The sequence below is a fragment of the Canis lupus genome, chromosome 18, assembly GCF_003254725.2.
Source record: "Canis lupus dingo isolate Sandy chromosome 18, ASM325472v2, whole genome shotgun sequence".
Lineage (NCBI taxonomy): Eukaryota > Metazoa > Chordata > Mammalia > Carnivora > Canidae > Canis > Canis lupus.
The window spans coordinates 18,099,402-18,120,600 of NC_064260.1; the positions used below are offsets into that span (position 1 = coordinate 18,099,402).

The following is a 21,199-nucleotide window of genomic DNA, read 5'->3' on the forward strand; positions in this document are numbered from 1 at the left end:
AGAGACACTCCACCATTTGTTCTGCTTCAGGAATGTCTGTTCCTTGAACTCTCAATCTTCTGTGTGTGTTACAGCGAAAGGCATAACGTGAGCTAGTAACCCCGGTGAGGAAGGACAATCAGCGAGTTAATGAACCAGTACCTTGATCATATTTCCATTGTGAAAGGTTATAGCTGGCATGTGAAAATATTGGCTGAGCCCATGTTTCTGAGGTAAAACCCATCACGTTGGGAGCTCAAACACCTTTTTATGTACCTGTGGTACTGATGACTTTAATTAAGAACACCCTCCTTTAAAGCATACTAAAGGTCATCTTAGACTCTCGAGACAATGTACTTCTCTCAAGCAGAAATGTAGTAAGAACCCATTAACGAGAGTGAACATTCATTCTTGTTTTTGCCCCCTTTTGGTTCAGTACTGCCCTGAACTGTCAGCACATGGCACGGTCTCCCTGGTTTCCAACATGTCTATTGCTACCTATCATGCGATCTTTGGAAAGTTACCTGGCCTCTCAGAGCTTGTTTTTCAATAATAAAATTGGGATAATATCACTGACTTCACAGGATGGTTCTGAGAATCAAATGAGTTGTCATATGTAAAGTGACTAAGACAGCGCCTGGTGTCAGAATTGCTCTGTGAGTTTTAATTTTTCTTTCATTCTTTTTATTACTGTTATCTTTTTAATGTTTCTGACATCACTACTGATATGTGTGCATGTGCTTGTGTGTAGGTACCAGCTTGAATTCTTCCCATGTGGGGTAAACCCATAATACTGCTAAAACTAAAGAAACCCATTACTTAGGAAATACAGCATTATCTCCCAAGTATCAACACAGGGAAACAGCTTCATTTGGGGAAGAGAGATGTGTTTTGGGGGATTACAGAGATGCCAGATGAGGTCAAGCATCCTGTTTGTTTTTCTCTGGTTTTATTTTTTATTTTTATTATTTTAAAATTTATTTATTTATTTATTTATTTATTTATTTATTTATTTATTTATGATAGACATAGAGAGAGAGAGAGAGGCAGAGAAACAGGAGGAGGGAGAAGCAGGCTCCATGCCAGGAGCCCAACGTGGGACTCGACCCCAGGACTCCAGGATCACGCCCTGGGCCAAAGGCAGATGCTAAACCACTGAGCCACCCAGGGATCCCCTTTCTCTGGTTTTATAAAAAAGATGTTGCTGCAGGTCTCTGTAGGAAAACACCAGCTTAGAAGTAAGAAATTATTTTTCAAAGGGAAATCAGTATAATACAGACATCCTCATTATCCGCATTGAGCCTCACACGCACACAAACACACACGACTATAATTACATTAAAATACATATGATTTAATCCTTAACAAATCACGTGACATACCTGAGAGCATTGCCACTGCGTGTTTAGAGTGGAAGAAACAGCAATTTGTCCAAGGTCACAAAGTCCCAACCAAGAGTTAGGATCCCAGTCTATCAGATTCCATAGGCTCTTAACCACTGCACCACACCATGTTTCTTGACTTTGTGGCCTCTTCTCTCCATGCAAGCACTTGCTTCAGGAGCACCTGGTGCTTTTATTTGGTGAGTGCAGCCTGCCTCTAAGCAGAGCATCACAAACACTACACCAAAGGTCCCCATCCAGGGGAGAGTGGGAGGCGGAAATTTTGCTTGAAGCTGGTTCTTGGTGGCAGCTGTCTTTGGACAGGCAGGGCATAAAGAGGGAGGGGGAGAAGAGGGGAGGAAGGCAGGTAAGAGGGAGGGAGGTAAGACGGAGAGGAAAATTGGACAGCTCCTCAGATCCCTTTTAGTTGGGACTTCGTATCTGGTGTCATTCCTTTATTTGAAGTCATTTTTTGGGGCATTAGAAATACATTTGGAATGAAATTTAAAAATACACCTTAAAACACATACAGCTGGTATTTGGACAATTTGCTGTTTTGAATTATTCATGCCTCTACTCCCGTCCATTACTGTGGATCATTTAGAATCTATTGGTTATAAACTCCCAAATGTTTCAAAACATAGACTTCACACACACACACACACACACACACACAATTATATGAGCAAATCCTTACAGTAACAGTGTGAAGTAGTTATACAAGTATAATCATCATGTTTATTTTATTGTTAAGAAAACAAAGAAGTGTCAAAGCCAGGATTCAAACCTATGCCTGTGGCTTCAAACCGTAGGATTACTCCCTCCTTTTTTTTTTTTTTTTTTTTTTTTGTAGATGCCAGGTTAGAAGCAATTTGAATTATGAGGACTGAGGGAATGTCTGGTAAGATTTAGCTTAGGGAAGCATGCTGCTTGAGTTTTCAAGATGACCGTCTCATTGTAAGCAGATTTATTTGCTTATGATGATAACTCCTGGTTTCAAGGCCATTTTCACTTTACTGTGACAGGTAGGATAAAAGCCAAACTAAAATAATAAAAACTAAAATGGAGTAATGAGAACTGAAATCAATTCTATGGTAGCCACTTAGAACGATCGAGTGGTTTACATAAAATTTGAGTGAGTACACAATTTAAAAAGCTATGACCATAATTGGAAGTATCTGACATAGTTTTGTTAAAATTGTTTTCTGCTGGCATTTATTTTAATAAAAACAGTGCTTGAAATTCTTGGCAGCTGAAGACAGCTGCACTTTCCTTTTACCAGCATTCTCCCTACACATGTAAGTACACCGAACGTTGATGTACAACAAATCATTGACAAGGGGTGTGTTCGGAGAGGATTCGCTCTGAAAACAAGATGCAGTTCCATTTGCTTAGTTATAAGGTCTACAGAACTTATGACCTAAGTGCTTTCTGTGCATTGCTAATGGAATTACAGAGCAGGGAAGAGGCCCTGACCTTGGTTTCTATTATTGGGATGAATGGTACTCGTTAATTCTCTGGAATTGATGACTAAGGTAACTGCCGGAGCACAGTCCATTTAGACAGCATGCCTCCCAGACATCATCTGTCAGGCAGCAACATAAATCAAGCTTTTGGACCAGTCTTCTTGACGCAGTGTGCTTAGGATACACAGATATTTGGGAAAAGTTGCAATATGTCATGCGGCTTTGAACATCCTGACATTTGGGAAGGAGACAGTGTATCACTACTTAGAAATTTCCCCTTTAACTGCAAATCACATAAATTATGAAAAAGAAACCTGTTTTTTTCCCCCTTGATTTCTTTGTGGCTAAAACACTATTGTACATTTGTATTTTATATTATAAAATTTAATATTTCCCTGTAGATGAACTGTGTTTTTGGCACTGCTCAACCACAGCACTCTTGTTTTAGCAGGGCTTTTCAGAGATGATCCAGTTGGACTGGATGCTAAGTTTGTTCTAAAGGCCTGGAATCATTGGGTCTTGGCCATACTACTATAGGGGGCAATGATCCTCCCTTTTTGCTGTTGGGTTGTCTTCTGGGACCTTTGTATAGTCTACCCAGGCTCCTTCAGCCACTGGTTAACCAATGAGCTCTTCTTGAGTTCTACCCCCTATCTTTTTTATTCCCCAATGTTTCTTTGTTGTTTCTTATGTATTATATTTCAGAAAAGGAAAACCTGTGACTCGTGTTTACATTTAATTATCTCCTTGTTAAATAGATCCACAAAGCGGAATTGTAGATGGAGGTGGAGAAAAGCACTAGATAGGGAAAGTGGATCCTGCATCAATCATGTCAAATTTTCCAGCAAGAAATTTCTGAAATGAGTGTGACAAAGGTGAATCTGTCAAGGGGAATCAATAGCACGAACTCTCATTAGCTCACAAGTCCATTAATTTGTGAAGGTTATACAACATGCCACTAGCTTAAAGAGGCGAGGAAAGTAAATTTGGATTTAAAATCTGTGACCTGGGGGCGCCTGGGTGGCTCAGTGGTTGAGCATCTGCCTTTGGTTCAGGGCGTGATCCCGGGGTCCTGGGATCAAGTCCCACATCAGGCTCCTCACAGGGACCCTGCTTTTCCCTCTGCCTGTGTCTCTGCCTCTCTCTCTGTGTCTCTCATCAATCAATCAATAAATCTTTTAAAAAAATAAAATCTGTGACCTGATATGAAAAGAAATGTGTATGTTCAATTGGAAGATTCCAGTTACTTTTCTTAAAATAATCCGTGACAGTGATTTACTGTCTAGTTTCTGAATTGTAGGTTGGGGCAGGGGGATCACTTACTCCCTTGACGATGCATTTCTGTAGTGCATCATCTTATTAACAGGCCTAGTGCTTGGTGCAGTGTGGAAGGCAACAACAAAACAACACATGGTATCTGGCCTTAAGAAACTTACAGTCTAGTTTGGAAGATTCATATAAAGATACTTACAACACAAATTAGCAACTCCATGGTAAAAGTAACAGATAACAAGATTAGAGAGGAGGTGTGAATTACTGAGCCATGTGTGGAGAGTGTAGAGAGTGATAAGGGAAAAGGAAGATCATTCTGGGGAAGAGGGTGTGTAGTGTCCCGGGCTAAATAGCAGCTCCCTTAGTGAAAAACTAATGGTGGCACACAGGGGCCTATCAAATCCATGGAGGAAGAAGTGAGGAAAGATGCTTTGAAGCATCCTACCTTCCCTACTCTTATTTCCCTCCCTAAGATTCCTGATATGATGCCTTTACACAGCTCCTCTAGATGGATCCTGAACGTATAGCAACAACAGAAGAGTCATCATCACAGAGTGTTGCTATCACTTTAACCAGTGGTGAAGAATCCTAGTCTCCTGCCTTCAGAAACCTGAGACGAGTATTAATTGCTTATTTTCCATGTCTTCCTCCTAGAAGTCCTGGCTAAGCATGTTCTATTGTGACAAATACATTGTCCCTTCCTGCAGTGTGGCAGGGTGTCCTTCGAAAGAGTTTTTCTTGGTCATCAGGGGGTGAAGATGTGGCAAAAACGTGTGTTTGACATTCTTTAAAAATTTGAAGTAAAATTAAGAAAGAGCTGACTTGCTTTCCTCTAAAAAGTCTGTGGATTTTGCTTTCCAAAAATGAAAACGTCTTCCCTGACATTCATAGCCAACTGAGTTGCAAGACCCAAAAATCGAGCAGCTGGTGTTTTAAGGACTGCATATTCCAAAAGTGCACTTTTTCCCTTCCCAGCACCATTAGTCATTCTCTTGTGGTTGAACAGTTTAGTTACCCTGTAATAAGCAGATGGTCAGATGGGAGAATAGGAAGAGAAGCCATCACTGGCAATTTGGAAGGCCAGCCAAACTCATGTTTCCAAGGGCAGAAAGCACCATCTAGAAAGTATTAACTATATGGATGGAAAGAAACACTTGCTAGATACATCTTACCCCGTATGCTTTTATTCTGAACCAATTAAAAAAAAACCTCATAGCTAAGTACTGAGTGACTTTAAACTAAAGACCTCTCATTGCATTAGGAATTGTAATTAGCTATAATGTGACTGTTTTATCCCAGAACATGAGGCTGGGTTAAAATGGTCTTTTTGTTTGCAAAGATTTGGTGGGCTCACAGATATGGGGCCAGTTTCAGGGTTGTATGATCTGTGCAGTCATCCAAGTCCATGCTCAAAAGAGCCTTGTATTTGGTTTAATGTCTACTGTCACCATTTTGACATTCTTAACATTCGAATAAGGACCCCACATTACTTTCATTTTGCACCGGGCCCTTAAAATTATATGGTTGATCCTATGTAGATACAACCATAATGTGTTTCTTCCTTATATTGCCCTGTCGTTTGTGTCTGCAGTGGAAGATATAAATGAAAATATATTATAGCTACCAAGGAAAATGATCACAAACCTAGGGAAGGAGCAAAAATAATCGCTTTCTCTTGTGGCTGCATTTCCCTATCCCCATGCACATCACTAGAAGAGGGAGTCCAGATCATCTTTTTTAAAGTATCCTAAAGATCCTTAATTTTTCACATATTGATTTGAGAATCTTAAATATTACCTTAATTCTTTTTTTTTTTTTTTTTTAATGATAGTCACAGAGAGAGAGAGAGAGGCAGAGATACAGGCAGAGGAAGAAGCAGGCTCCATGCACCGGAAGCCCGATGTGGGATTCGATCCCGGGTCTCCAGGATCGCGCCCTGGGCCAAAGGCAGGCGCCAAACCGCTGCGCCACCCAGGGATCCCTATTACCTTAATTCTGTTGTGGACATTATCTTTATGTAATTGATGTAACTCATTATTGAATTATCTACAAATGTTCTTCTTTATATGTCTTTAAATAGACTTTAATATATTTTATATATTATTGTACATTTTCATATGTATTTATATATAAAGATATATTATGAAATTATATATTACATATTTATATATTAATATATAATTTAATATGTACCACCATATTTCATGGAATTTATGTGTTTTTGATGTATTTCCCTCATAATCTGACAAAATGTCTAGACACTAGAATGGCAGGAGCCAAAGAAATATCAGAACAGTCATGATCCTCAGGTCTGTCATTGGCCAGGAGGGTAAGTGTGTGGGGGAAAGAGAAGCTGAATAGATAGAATGGAAAGTTCCCTCCTCCAGATCCTTACGCCTTTATCTTCTGTGAGCTACTTCTCATTTCATGGTATATCCTAAGAACTCATCTTTTACTTCACTAATTTCTAGGTAGCTGGGACATTCTTTTTTATTTATTTTGGTCTAGAAAATTTGATACCCTAAGTCAAATATCAACCCTATTCAGCCTTCTTTTTTTTTACCAGCCTCTCCCCATCCTAACCGCTCCCCCCCCCCAAAACCCTGATAAAGAAACACTCAGTAAAATCAGCAACCTAGATTTCTCCAGTCAAGGAGTAGTCAGGGAATTTGTTATGTTGCTCAATTTGAGTAATTTTAGTGAGTAAAATTGTATAGCTTTTAGCAATTTTTGCTTACAAATAACCAAATGGCAACCTGATTCAGTAATAACAGAAAAAAAGTTTAGAGAGTTACTAATATTAAAATACGATGAAGGGTTTCTTCCCTGCAAAGCAGAAAAACAAGTTGTTTTACTCTAGTCACAGGGTTGAGAGGTGGTATTATTACTCCCATCCCAAACAAGCAAATCTACCTTTCAGAGGGTTAGTTGCTCACTTTATGAAAAACTGAGTTCCTGAATAAGAGGTTCCTTTTTTATTTATAATTTAATTGTAGAAGGTTTATCAAATCAGTACTAGAAAATATATACTTTTCTAGAAATATAAAAATGTCAAAACTCATGTCATGATGTAAAAAGGCCAAAGTAAACAGAATAATTTTCTTCCAGTGGTTGGAAATCTCTTGTAATTAAAACGATTTAAGTAATTCGTGCACAAATTAAAAGACAACTAAAATGCTTATAGTGAAAAAACTTAGTCTCTTGCCCGAATCCTCTGACATCCTCTCCAGTTCTGTGACCCAAAAGCAAACATTTAAATCTTTCAGGCGTTTCTGCACATTTCTAAATTATATTCTCATACAGCTATTTCTTAATTTGTCAACTGGAGTCAAATCTATTGGCTTCCTATTGTGATGGAGGATTTGGCACTCTCACCCTGCAACCCTCCTCTTCTTATCCCAGTATAAGAATATACTACTTACCACTAGTTTTGGTGAAACCAGTTATCATTGCTTGTAGTCTTACCAAGTAACTATTGCTCGCTGTAGTGTTTTGTGATCCCATTTCTTCTCTTATACAGTCTTCCTCTCTCCCTACCCTGAGTCATGTTTCTGATGGTCATTCCCCCACCCCAATTCTACAATATGCTGTTTCCTAATTGCTTCCCCCAAAGCTGCTCAAGTCAACAGTTCAGCTGAGCTCCGGCGGGAGGGGATGAGCTCCCTCCCATAGGTAGGCAGGTTCTCTCAGGTTGTGCTGCTCAGTGATGTTCGGGGGATTCCTGTTGTACTCCAGTGTGGGATGCATGGTTCTGTAACCCTGGGACATCTTTTTTGATTCATTCTCTCATTTTGCTAGAGCACATCTTACAGTATCTTCCTAAGAAAACACGCGTGGGAGAAAATAATTTGTCAGTATTTAATGTTTGAAAACGTCTTCGATTTTAGCTTCTCTTTTAATTCAATCCTGACTAAAATTCTAGATTATATGAAGTTCCAGATTGAAAAAATCCTTTTCTCTCAGATTTACAGGCATCAATCACTCCACTGTTTTCTCGTATCCAGTGTTGCTACCGAGAAGTCTGAATCCATTAGGATTTGTTTCCTGTATGTGATCTATTTATTTCCCCTTTTCCTTTTGGAGACATTTAAGATTGTCCCTATACTTTTTGGGTTCTAAAGTTTCACAATGATGCATTGTGCTGTGGTTCTCTTCAGTCCGGAGACTCATTTCTTTTAGTTTTGGGAACTTTAATTATAGTATTTCTTTGATCACTTCCATTCTATTTCTTTGGTCTCTCTTTCAGAAACTCTTACTGGCTAGATATTGGTTTCCTGGGTTATCTGTCAATGATTACTTCTCTCATACTTTCTATTTCTTTTTTTCCTACTCCTGTGTGATTTCCTTTACTCTTCCTTTCAGTCCTTTTACTGAATTTTTAATTTCAGCTCTGTTATTTTCAATTTCTAAGAATTCTTTCTTTAATCATACTATTCTTTTTTATAATATTCCACTTGTACCATAAAACAAAAAATCACAAGAGTGTAATATCTTCTCATATCTATGTGTATAAGTGAGATGGTTTTGAAGCTTTCTTTTGTGCCCATGATTATCTCCATTTCTTCTAGTATTCCTTCACTATTCTTTCTTCACTTGGCTGTTTTTCTATTTTAAAAATGAGCATTTCACATCTGATGGTCATGGGTGTTGTGTTCCATTCTGTCCTGAGCTGCTGAATTTCTAAAGAAATGAGAAGGTCTGTGTGATCCATTTCTCTCTGTGGTTTCCTGTCCTGCAAAATGAGTTGCCACTTTTTGGTCTTCCCCACTCATGCTCATTGATTTCTTCTTGGTTACTCTCATTTAACTGGTGTTCAAGCAGTGGGAGGACATAAGCATGTTTATCATCTTATTACCACTAATCAGAAACTGGGAATATCTTCTATAAATTTAAGTCGGTGTCAGTATTTCTATAGACCAGTTAGAGATTTGGAATGTATTTGGAAAATAATAAATGTCAATAATTTGTGTACCCCAACTTTAAAAGTCTTATTGGCTCCAGTAGCCCTGACAGATAAAAAATATTTATATATCAAAACCCAACTGTTTCTTTTCAAGAGTTCAGAAAATGTCATAAAATTACATTTCATCAACTCCAGGTATTGGGTAAAAAATGTTCAATAAAACCACACTTTTTTTCCTCTGTATCTTTTGACTGCCTTTTGAGACTTCACACCCATCAATGTACGTGGCTTTCAGCGATTTCTCAGCAGGCCCAGTAGAAATGGTTGATAGTTACAAGCAGGTGTTGCTGACAAGTCATGTTTCTCATTTTTACAGATGCAGTCTATTCTATCTCTGCCATCTCCTTTTTCCTTTTATAGCTTCTGAAATTGTGTTTTGTAAAAAGTCACTTGGCTATCTTCACACAGTTTCCCTGTTACAATAGGTAAATGTCAAAAGCAATCAGGTGCAGTATCAGCTTTTCATTGTATTCCCCTAAGCCCTCTGGTAGATAATAACTTCTTGCAATATTTTCTTAATGTAAACGGAAACAGATACTAACCCAGGCAAATGATCCCTCCTGAGCCAGCTGTCCTTTTCAATATGTTATCCAGAAGATTACATGAATATTTATTGGGTCTTCAGTTTCCCACAGAAGCCAAAGTAACACTAACAGAGTATATCGCGTTGTAACTTGAAATACTGCAATTTTGCATGACTGGATAAAACTAAATATGAAAAGGCCCTTAAGTAAAGTGTTCAGGAGTTAGGAGATCTTGATCATATATAAACTTTGAAAAGAACTTCAGTGTGACCTGTGAGTGGCCAAATAAATCATGCCAGAGTTTCCTTATTAGAAAGGGAGGCTATCATTCACAGTTTTTCTTTCATATCCTTCTTTCTTCTAGCCCAAACCACATATTTTATCATTTAGATTTCTGCTTACATGCATTTTCTATCACCCTGTACATTTTAAAGCTTAGTGACTATGTATTTTCAGTTTTACTAAGCAGACATATGTCTCCATAATTAATTTCACCTGAGATCATAAGCATAAAATGAGTTTTATTACTCTAACATGAGAAATGAGTGAGAAATGAAAAATGGAAGGTCAAAGAGCCTGAAAATGTATTTTGTTGTCCACAGTGAAATATCAATGACACCTTAGAGGGAAGAGACTGAGGGTGACAAAGCACTTCACCAAAAGAGATAGAAGGAAGGCACAAGAATACATGAGAAGCCCAGTGACATCATTAGTCCTTAAGCGAAGAGATGCAAATCAAAATGAGACATCACTACACACCTACTGGAATGGCTTAAATTCAAACAACAATAACAACAAGAAAGCCTGAAAATAAGTACTCACATGGGATGTAGACCATCTGGAACCCTCATACAGGGGAATACAGAATGGAACACCACTTGGGAAATCACTTGAATCAGGAACCCTAATCTGACATACTTACTCAAGTGAAATGAAAACTATTTTCACACTAAAACCTAAATGAAAAGTATCACAGCTGTTTTATTCATAATCACCCAAACAGTAAACAATCTGAATAGCCCTCAACTAGGGAATGGAGAGACAACCTCTGGTACATGCACACAATGGAAGACTTTTCAGCAATTACAAAGGAACCAGTGTGACCCATGGAGAAAATGGATGAATATAATGTGCATCATGCTAAATGGAAGAGGTGACACTCCAAAGGCTACACACTGCGTGATTCCATTTTTTTATGGGAATAGGCAAAACTAGAACAGAACACAAATCTGTGGTTGCCAGGGCCAAGAGGGGCTAGAGGGACTGACTTCACGGTGGTAGTGGTATATGACTAAACACATTTGTCAAAACTTTAGGATTATAGCCTAAAAGGGATATAATTTACTATATGATTAAACCTTAAAAGTGGGAGAAAGAGTAAAAAAAAGCAGGGAGAGATAAAGAAGGAGATTTGGGATGAAAATGAAAAGAAGGAAATAAAAAAGAACTGTGTCAAATAAGTAGGAGACAGGAGGTAGGGAGGGGAGTGGGGTGCCTAGGAAGCCCCCAGAGAAGAAATACTGCCTCGTCTGTGTTTCACAGATGGATCAGACTTCTCTAGGTGGGCAAGGGTGGGGAGGGCACCACAGTCATGGGCGATGTGACTTGGCAAAGGCACAGATCTGTGCATCAGCAGGGTCTGTACTGTGGGTGTAGGAGTGCAACGAGCACAAACAGGGAGACCTGATGAAGGTAGGAAGGGACAGACAGTGAAAGGCCTTATTGGTCGTGCCAGGGGCTTGGGACTTATTTTACAGGCACATGAGAAGCCACTAGTGGATCAGGAAAGGTAAGTGGTATCAGACAGGTTGCCATGGTAACGGTGTGAAGGGTGGTTAGGAGGGTGGTGAGAAGGCTGGGGGCAGGGAGGGTACCCAGCGCAGCATAGAACATTGGCATCATTGGAGAAAGTTCTACTGCACAATGCTAATCTACAACCTCTACTGAGGCATTAGCAATGGCAGTCAAGAGGGCCCGATGCATCTAATTTTTATATTTAGAAAGCATTTTTGGGTTACAGCTTGCCTCAGATTCACAAGAGTGGATATGTGATGTGTAGTTGTGTAAGACAACCTTAGGTACCTGGAAGTCTGCTTTAAATCTTTGATCTCATACTCTGATTGGAGTTGAGGGCTACACTTATCAGTCTACTGTTAGCCACTGAGTACCAGGGAACGTCAGTATCCGCGGCTAAAGTGATCCTATAGGTATTTGTGTTCTCCCCAAATATATATGCTGAACCCTAATCCCCAAAGAGATGATATTTGGAGGTGGGGGTCTTGGGAGGTGATTAGGTCATGAAGGTAGAGTCCTCATGAACAGTGTTTGCGTCCTTATAAAGAGATCCCAGAGACCTCCCTGCCCCCAGAGCCTGCCATGTGAGGTCACTGGGAAATGTTTGTTTATGAACCAGGAAGCTGGTCTTCATAGACACTAGATTTGCCAGCACTTGGATATTGAAATTCCCGCCTCCAGAACTATGAGAAATAAACTTCTGTTGTTTATAAGCCACCGGCGTATGGTATTGTTATAAAAGCCTGAATGAGCTAAGATGCTTGGCAACCAGGTTTTATTGTATTTTAATTTCATCGAGTACCTAGAGGAATATGAGCTGTTTTTCACCTTGCTGTTCATCTAGCAAGTCTCTAACACATTTGGATGAAGATTTCTAAGTTGGAATATCCTTCTACCTCATGTTTTCTCAATTGCTCCATGTCAGAGAACATAAGGGCCCATCTTTTAAATGATGTGCTCTTCCTTGCTTCCTGAAAGACCCTCCTCTCGTGACAAATCCATAAATATACATCTTTATGATGAACAGCCTCTGAACAGACGGTTTTGGTTTCACCCCTGAAAGCAGATGGGTTCATCGGTTGCCCAACATCTGGGCATGTTTGTGAAGCAAACCCTACAGAAATAAGATCTGGAAGAGATCAGGCTTGCAAATGAAAATGCCAATAGCAGGTCCTACTGTTTGGGGTAATTTTCCTTAGCACTGTGCACCTTAGGAATGCCTGGTGATCGTCACCCAGAAGAGACTGATGAATCTCTAGAAGTATTTCTAAGCAAATACTGGCAATAGTTCAGTTGGGAACAAATCCAGCTTACTGAACAAAATTATTGGTGGTCAAAATGCATGAATAAAGAGAGTTTTTACCAGGATTTGGTGTGACAGAAAGTAGTTTGGGTACACGTACTCCCTAAGTCCTTGGTGACGGCTGGAGTTCAAAAAGAAATGCTATTCATCCCAGTCTGTGGGGGAAATCTATCCCTTTACAACACTCCTTCAACATAGCTGAAAAATGGTGATAAATGACGATACTGTGTTCACTTAACAACACGCTTTTAAAACGATTGCATATGTGGAACCAGCTTTTCTTAAGTGGTTGATTGTTGGCAAAAAAGAAGAAAAATAGAAATACAGAGAATTTAATTCAATGGGACCTTGAATAAGTTATAAAGAGAATGTGCTTCTGCAAAAGTGACCTGCAGGCTTGAAATTCATTTGAACCCCATGGGGAGTGATGGACATTTTGCACTGGTGGAGGGTGATCTTGTACATGAAGTCTGGGTTCTTTTTGTAGTTACAATCTCTCTTTCCTAGTTAGTGAATAACGAGGAGCATCATGATATAAGCCCAGAAGAAATAGCTCCTGATCACTCATTTGCCAGCCTTTAGGACAACCAAGTAGCTGAAGGTAAGGAGATATCCACACATTCACCTTCTGCTGCTGCCTGGAGAGTCTTTGGACACAATAATAAAAACTCTTGAAAAATGATTCCCTAGTGGGGAAAACTTGATGATTTATGAGCTCCATTCAAACGATAAGAAAAATGGTCTAGAATTTTAAAAAATGCATTGTGAGCCCTCACAGAATTTTTGATAAGTTACATTGCTCCTCTCTTTGAAAATAAATAAGAATGATGGTATTTCTCTGTGGACCTACTCTCACAATTAAATAATCTTTAAATTTGTTAGTGCTAAGAGAGTGAAATCTTTGAAATCGTCTTTCCATTTCAGTTAACAGAGGCTTCAATGTTGAGATACCAGAGTACTCAGAATTTGATGTGAAATCTTTTTGTATTTGCTGGTCGGCTTCCTTGGAGGACCTCGGCAGCCAGGTTTTAACTTGGGATCAAAACTAGCCATGCTCAGGATTGAGAAAACGGAATTTAATCAATAGGTCCCATTCATCCCGGTTTTAGCTGGGTACGATCCTATAAAGAAGTCATGTGATTGAGAAGTTGTTCAGTTGGAACTGAAATGGGTTGCTTTGTTAATGAGGACTGTGAAGTGAATAACTAATTTGAAGGGGTACTTTTTTCCAAGGAGCTTGGGATGCCATCCAAACCTTCCTGTTTAGGACAATATAATTATCACTGAGGTGGTGTTCACACAGATGGATGGCGATTCCAGGAACAGCCAGTGCCAGGATGAGGTAAATCAGAAAGCATACTGAGGCCACAGCCTGGTCTTTCAGATGACAAGGGCTTTGCAACCCAGGTGCTTGAGACTAGAGGGGCTACCCTGAGACACAGAGATGGCTCCCCTGAGCCGGATTTCTCAGAGGGCTCTCGCATCTAAGACTTCACCAGGCCCTGATCTGGCTTTGAATCCTTCACTCAGGCTGAGAACCACTGATGGGAAATCTGTATTCTGGAACATTCTAGTTCCACTTTATCATAATGTAATTTCTCATGTTGGGCAAGGACCACTTGCACACAGTTCCTCCCCCTAAGTGATCCTCTGCTGTTTTGCCCATTCTCAGAGATGTCCTGCTGCCTTGGAGGGACTGGACAGCTAGGTTTAGGCGCAGGGAAAGTTAGAGCAGAGCACATTCACATTTTTATTACCATGAGGACAGTGCTGGATCATTACAGGAGGACCCAATCCAATCTCTCCAAAATAAATTATGGGACAAATCCTTGAACCTTAGGCTACCAGGAACTGTGAGAGATTCAAAGAAATGCCATTATCTCTTGCCCTTAAGGAACTTATCATTTGTTTAGGGGAAGCAAACCATGAACACAGGAAAAGTAAAATGATAATAATAGAGAATAATCACAGATATAAGAATAGAAGGAAAGTCAAGAATCACTCAACAGTTAACGAGCTTACAGACAAGAATTCCATGTGAGAATAAGAGAAAATACTTCAGGGAGAAAGGTGAGGGGTCAGGAACCGTCTTGGTAAGAGATTCAGAGCTTTTTGAGCTGCTTGTGAGCGATGTTTGCTATTGGGGCAATTGTCTACCTCAGAGGGTTACTGTGAAATTTAAACACAATGTAAGATTCTTAGCCTGGCATCTGGGGGAGATCTCGATAAAATTTATAACTGAAGAAGGGGAGGCATTCCAAGTGGCAGCGGGTAAAATGTGGGCACCGGGACAGGAAAGCAGAAGTTGTCTTTCAGGGGTAAGTAACTAACTTGGCTTTGATGGACTAGAATTGCAAGGAGCTGTTGGTAAAAAGTGGCTGCGTCCACTAACCTAGGGTCTTGGATGTAAGAGCAGTGTGCTTGAACTTTACCCTGTAGATATTTCTAAGATTTTATTTATTTATTTGAGAGAGAGAGAGAGAGGGAACATGCATAAGCAGAGGGAGAGGGAGAGGGAGAGGGAGAAGCAGACTCCCCGCTCAGCGGGGCTCCATCCCAGGACCCTGAGATCATGACCTGAGCTGAAGTCAGATGCTTCACTCACTGAACCACCCAGGCGCCCCTACTCTGTAGACATTTCCATCGTGAGTGTTATGATCAAGGACTTGTTACAGGGAGACTGGACTGTCCACAGCAAGTGGCATATTTGTTGATGTACTTCACATTATTAGCACCTGCACCCCACTCGTACCCTAGCCCCTGGCTACCTCCTGCAAGCATAAGTAAATCACACTAATAAATGTGATAAGATGGATTTGACGTAAAGCACATGTACATTAGTGCAGACTATGAGCACAAACTTTTCTTTTTTTGTATATGTAGATTTTCTACAAGATTATGAAGACATTTGCTTACAGCCCATGAGTTATATTTAGAAGCCCAATCCTTGGAGGAAAACTGGCATTTTATATGATGTCCCACACCTGCCCTGTATTTCTTCTGTTACAGAAGCACTCACATGAACGGGGTGGGTGAAACCATCATGCCTCTTGAGTGAGCTGCTCTCAGCATAAAGCTCAGAGTGAAAGCACCATGTCATTGAAAGAATCCAAAGCAGGGATTCATTTGAGGATTAAGGGAACACAGTGTTATATGTTAAGACGCTGATTAAGAACTCTGAAAGGAAACTTGCTTCTTCAAACCGATGAGAAAAAGAGGAATGAGACTCATTTTGTAATTCCCATGTTCAACTGCATGGGTGGGATTTAAGAAACTTTCCAGCAGTGACATTTGTGCCTGGAGCATTGATTGGTCAAAGTTTACAATGATTTAGAGAAGGTCGAGATCCCAGTGTCGACACCAGTTGCACCAATTTCCTGGGCTTTTGAGGTGATCAATGAACAAACCTCAGCTTGGAGGTCTGAAGAAAGTCCACTGCTACAACCTAAACCAATAAGATGTAAGATGAGGCGCTTACCGGTTACTGATATTTAGAGTCTTCATTTAGGGCAGGGCTTTGTGACCATAAGGCGATAGAAGGGGTGATCCAGGTCACAGGTGTGCCAGGACAGCGAATGCCTCTTGAGGATGGTGGAGTGAGGTGTGGGGTGGCACCCGCTGGGGCGGGGGTCCTTAGGCCTCCGGCACCTTCATTCCTTTTATCTTAGTGTATTTTAGATAAACGTTATCATTTTACAACCGTGCGGAGTGAAAAGGGGTGGGAAACACTGTCTTAAATTGCCTTCAAGGGGGAGCTGGTGTCATGTATTTAACTGCTTGTTTCAGATCATTTCTTGACAGAGGAGCCACCTTGAAAACATTGCCAAAAATTACACACAAGTTTAAAATGACAGCTTGAGCCAATGACAAAGATGATCCAGGCCTCAGATTTATTCTAGGCTTTGCAGACACAGACGAAATGTACCTCATACTTCATTTCCATGCTCACTCATGGCATCATATAATTTAGAGCTGGAGGTGGCTGGGAAGACCACCTGTCCTCGTATTTTAGGTGAAGAAGCACACAGGATGACCTTTGACTTGTTCGAGGGACACAGCTGGTGGTGGATAAACTGAAGTCAAGCCCTAGCTGGTTGCCCAAAGCACTTTTCATGAGTTAATCTCCTTGTATCGGGGCACCACTACAGAAACCACGGCTTTTGGTTTTGATTCGAACCTTCCCTAAGTTCAAATGACTATTCAGTGGCTGCATGGTCTGGGGGAAGAGTTTTTTAGGGAAAAATCCTAAACTGCATCACTGCTTGTTCACTTTGGTTTCACTCTTTTTAGGAACCTATGCTTTAAAATGTCATCTAAAGACCTGCTAGCTAAGCTTTTGCATTTCTAGAATAGCTTTTAAACTCCAGAGCCCATGAATATTATCAAAGACTTTGAGCAAAGTTATCAGGGCATTTTACCAAAGACAACTAACTCATTCTAGAATGTCAGATTGCAGTGGGCCTGAGGGACAGTTAACAATGACCAAGTCTGGACTCCAAGCTGTGTCACAGAAAGCACACACATGGAAACAAGAGTCTTAGCACCAACCCAGAGCTGAAGGATTGTTCATGAGCAGCAGTGTGCTGACAGGTGATGCGCTTGCATCTTTTTATTTGTTTTTTTTCTCTTCTGTAAGGTAAGAGTGGCTTGAAGGTGTGCAGAGCCTTCTGATACACAAAGTTAAGGTCAATGGCCAGGGGGATGTGTGGGGACGGGCTCCTGGCTCACCCCTTTTCTATTATGGGGACTCTGGCCTGCTGAGGGGGGCTTCCCTGAGGGCCCCAGGCCTCACTAGTCACTTAGTCTGCAACAGAGCCTGCCTATCACCTAGCGCTTTGGGACAGGTCAGAGCACCCCCACGCTCCCATAATTATCATGAAAGCCTCCCCCCATTATCAGTCTCCATCTGCTAACCTTGCTTCCTTTGTCATGCACCCCAATATTTGGTGCCCGCTTCACACTGACCTTCCCCCAGAACGGCTCAGCCCCTGATGCTGTAGCTCCTGAGGCTCCACCATTCACCCACAGAAACCAGAGTCCAGACTGTTAAGACAATGGAATGAAGGCAGGAAGGGCCAAAAAGATGGGGCCTCTGCCGGGAGCCCTTAGATTGTTGCTGTGGCCACTGTCCCGAGCATGTTCAGCCTCGCTGCTTGCATCTCAGTGCACCAATCCTTTCCACAAGCTACCCTGCTCTCCCACTGATGTCTAAGTGCCCAAGTGTGTCTACTTCGTAAATGCCAACATAAGCTTCCTGACAAACTACAGAAAAGCAGGAGACTAAGGGTTACTTTTATCTCATCATTTGTGCCAAAGCCCTTCCTGGGAACCTCTGGTGGGAAAGTGGGTTTGCAGTGGGTGGGCACAGCAGGAGGCACCTAGGAGGACAGGTATAGCTCTGCAATAAAACCTGGATGTCAGGGTTCAGCCTTGAGCTGGAGAGGCCCAAAGACCAACTTGTCAACCTACTGTGCCGTGCCATGGGGCCATCTTTCCAGAGAAAGCATCTGCTCCACTTGAAGTCAGACAGTTACCTGAGTCTTCTCTATTCTGTGTACACAGACCTCAGGTGACAATGGAGTTAGTTGAAGGCGTGAAATGCCTTGAACTTCTCAAATATACCAAATTTCCAGTTTTTTTTTTTTTAAGACCTTATCTATTTACTCATGAGAGAGAGAGAGAGAGAGAGAAGAGAGAGAGACAGAGACACAGGCAGAGGGAGAAGCAGGCTCCATGCAGGGAGCCCGACATAGGACTCGATCCTGTGACCCCAGGACCATGCCTGGGCCGAAGGCAGGCGCCAGACTACTGAGCCACCCAGGGATCCCCAAATTTCCAGTTTTTGAGAAGCTTCTAACATTGTTTCCGATATTCTGTTTCTCATTAATATGGCAATGAACATCTTTGTATACAAACCTTTGTTAGAATCTTTTTAAGAATTTAAAATTCAATTGCCTGTTACAAATTACTCTTATCCTAGGCTCTGGTCTGCAAACCACTTTGTTTTCTCTTGGATCTGATTTTTTTTTAAAGATTTTAATTATTTATTTATTTTAGAGCGAGAAAGAGACGGAGGAAGAGAGTGTGGGAGAAGCAGAGGAAGAAAGAGGAGCAGTTCGCAGGCTGAGGGCAGAGCCTGACGTGGGGCTCGATGCCAGGACCCTGAGATCGTGGCCTGAGCTGAGATGAAGAGTTAGATGCTTCGCCGAGTGAGCCACCCAGGCACCGCCTGCTGAATCCAATTTTAAGGTCTGAAGAAAATACTTAATATTTTGGACAATGGGACAAAAATGCTCAGGAAGCTTGCTTATTCCCACTTTAAATCAGGAAGGATATTCCTGGACCTCGGATGGAGGCTTCAGAGTCTTGCCTGCTGCCCTGCATGTATTTGGTCTCCTGGGTTATGGGTTTTGGATGGAAGCAGTGCGTTCCTTAATTACAGTAACAAACATAAAGGACATTGCTTCTTAATATTTTGGGAAATAATATTTTGAAAAAAAATATCTGAGGCTTGGAAATGAGCCAGACTGAATGCCAGGTAATAAATAAACCAGGAACCCCACCGCCCATGTTCTCAACTGATGGAACATCTGGCATGTGTGGCAAAATTTTCACCCGGACTGAGAAAGTTACAGAAAGCAACTCTTTTCCCCCTTCAGGGTGGTGAGATTTACATTTGTGCTCCCCATCTCTCCTGTCTTCTCTGATACAGTCAATAGAGACACAGTGTTTGTAGGAGGTTCTAGAAGGCACTGCTTTGGGCCTGAACTTGGATGTTTCCTATGATGTTTTCTAGTTTATTGGCTAGTGAATTCTGGGAAGACTTAGAGCCTAAAGCCTCAGCAAAGAAAGGCACACTCAGCGGGACTTGTGTGTCCCTCACCCCTGACCCAGGCTACAGGACTGAGCACTTCCACTTACTAATTCATTTAACCCTCAGAGCAACCCCTCGACATAGGTCCATTATCTTGTCTTTACAGTCAAGGAAACTGAGGCCCAAAGAGGTCATTTAACTTCCTCAAGGTTACCCACCTAAGAGATGACGAAGCACGTTTTCGAATCCAGGCAGTGTGATTTTAGCCAGTTGAGTGCTCTGTCTGCCAACACCAAGGCTTGGTAGCCTTGACAAAAACCATGACCACATTCATGGTCCTTGGGCTCAGGTAAGACATGAAAAGAAAAATGACCCAAACCCCAGGAATGATTGTGACTCCTGAGTATGTGATACTATCATGCTCTCCAGCCTCATAGAATTAAGGACCCTTAATATTCTGAGGATGGATATGTGACATGAGGATGGCTCTTTACCATTCATGAGGTACTTAGCCTTTCTCTTTAAAATTAGAGCTCCAAATTATAAGAGAAGTTAAGTAGGAAACAGCATCAGGTTCAGAAAGCTTTTAGGTGCATGCCGCAAATTATATCTTGTAAACGCTACAGGCCATCAGTATAATCACTGCTCTTCCCACAGAACATGTGGGCAACCTGCATTTCAAACTCCTTAAATTGAAAAGAAATAAATATGTGAAAAAAGAAGCCAGGAAGCATCATGAATATATTTCTACTCTCTAGGGTGATGTAAAATAATTCCATTTTGAAAATGGCTACAATTATTCTTTTGAGGTCAGTCTAATGTCACCAAGGTAGGAAGACAAATTCACATTAATTGTAAGCATTTGTACGTGTTGTTTTCCAAATCTACCTATGCATGGATTTTATTTGCAATAGAAAAAGCATCTGTGGCTTCTCCATGTAGTAAGTGCATGTGTGCACACACACTCATTTCTCTCCATGCACTTAGCAATAATGCCACCACACCTCAAAGAAATCTGAGGCCTTAACTGCATGGTTAGCACTTTCATTGTGGTGGCATACTTTTTATACTTTTTATTTTTATTTGGGTCCTTTACATACCCTGCCCCAATCTGCCTGAGTGGAATAGCTACAAAAGCTCTCTGTGGACATTTTTTCCCAAGTCTACATTATTGGAACGCTGTTTATATAATTCATGAAGATCTTCAGTCTTATGTCCTTTTAATCCCGGTGAATCTATCATTCTGACATAATCTTGCTTTTACTCTCTGCTTAAAGATTGGATTTCTTCATTTTGGGCAGGAAAAGAGAAATGAAATTGTACTTTCAGATGTATGCACTTTGGCTTCTGCACCTACTCACTGAGGTTTCGCACCTCTATAGTTTTCATTTTTGAATTTTCAACGGTAAAGTGAAACAGGGCCATTTCTTTCCATTCAGTCGTGGCGGTGTTTTGGGAACATTAACTGTATCATAAAAAGTGCTTATTTGTCCTCAATGATTTGATTTCTTGAGTACTGTTTGACAACTCCCCGTTACCCCATGTGCTGGAAACCATCACAATTTATGAGAATTTTAGGACCACATGACTCAATTAACTTTGTCTCAATGCTCTCTATTTCCATGTTTCTATCCATAATATTTTGGGCTAAATCACTTCAACGTGAAAAATGGGCAAGTTTCCTATCGCCTTTTCTGTCCTA

The 21,199-nt window shown here is 40.9% G+C and overlaps 1 protein-coding gene across 1 annotated transcript in view; it reads right to left on the reverse strand.

Moving 5' to 3' along the window:
* Positions 1–21,199, reverse strand: part of MAGI2 (membrane associated guanylate kinase, WW and PDZ domain containing 2) — a 1,104,679-nt gene that overhangs the window by 108,930 nt on the left and 974,550 nt on the right. The window lies entirely within an intron of this gene.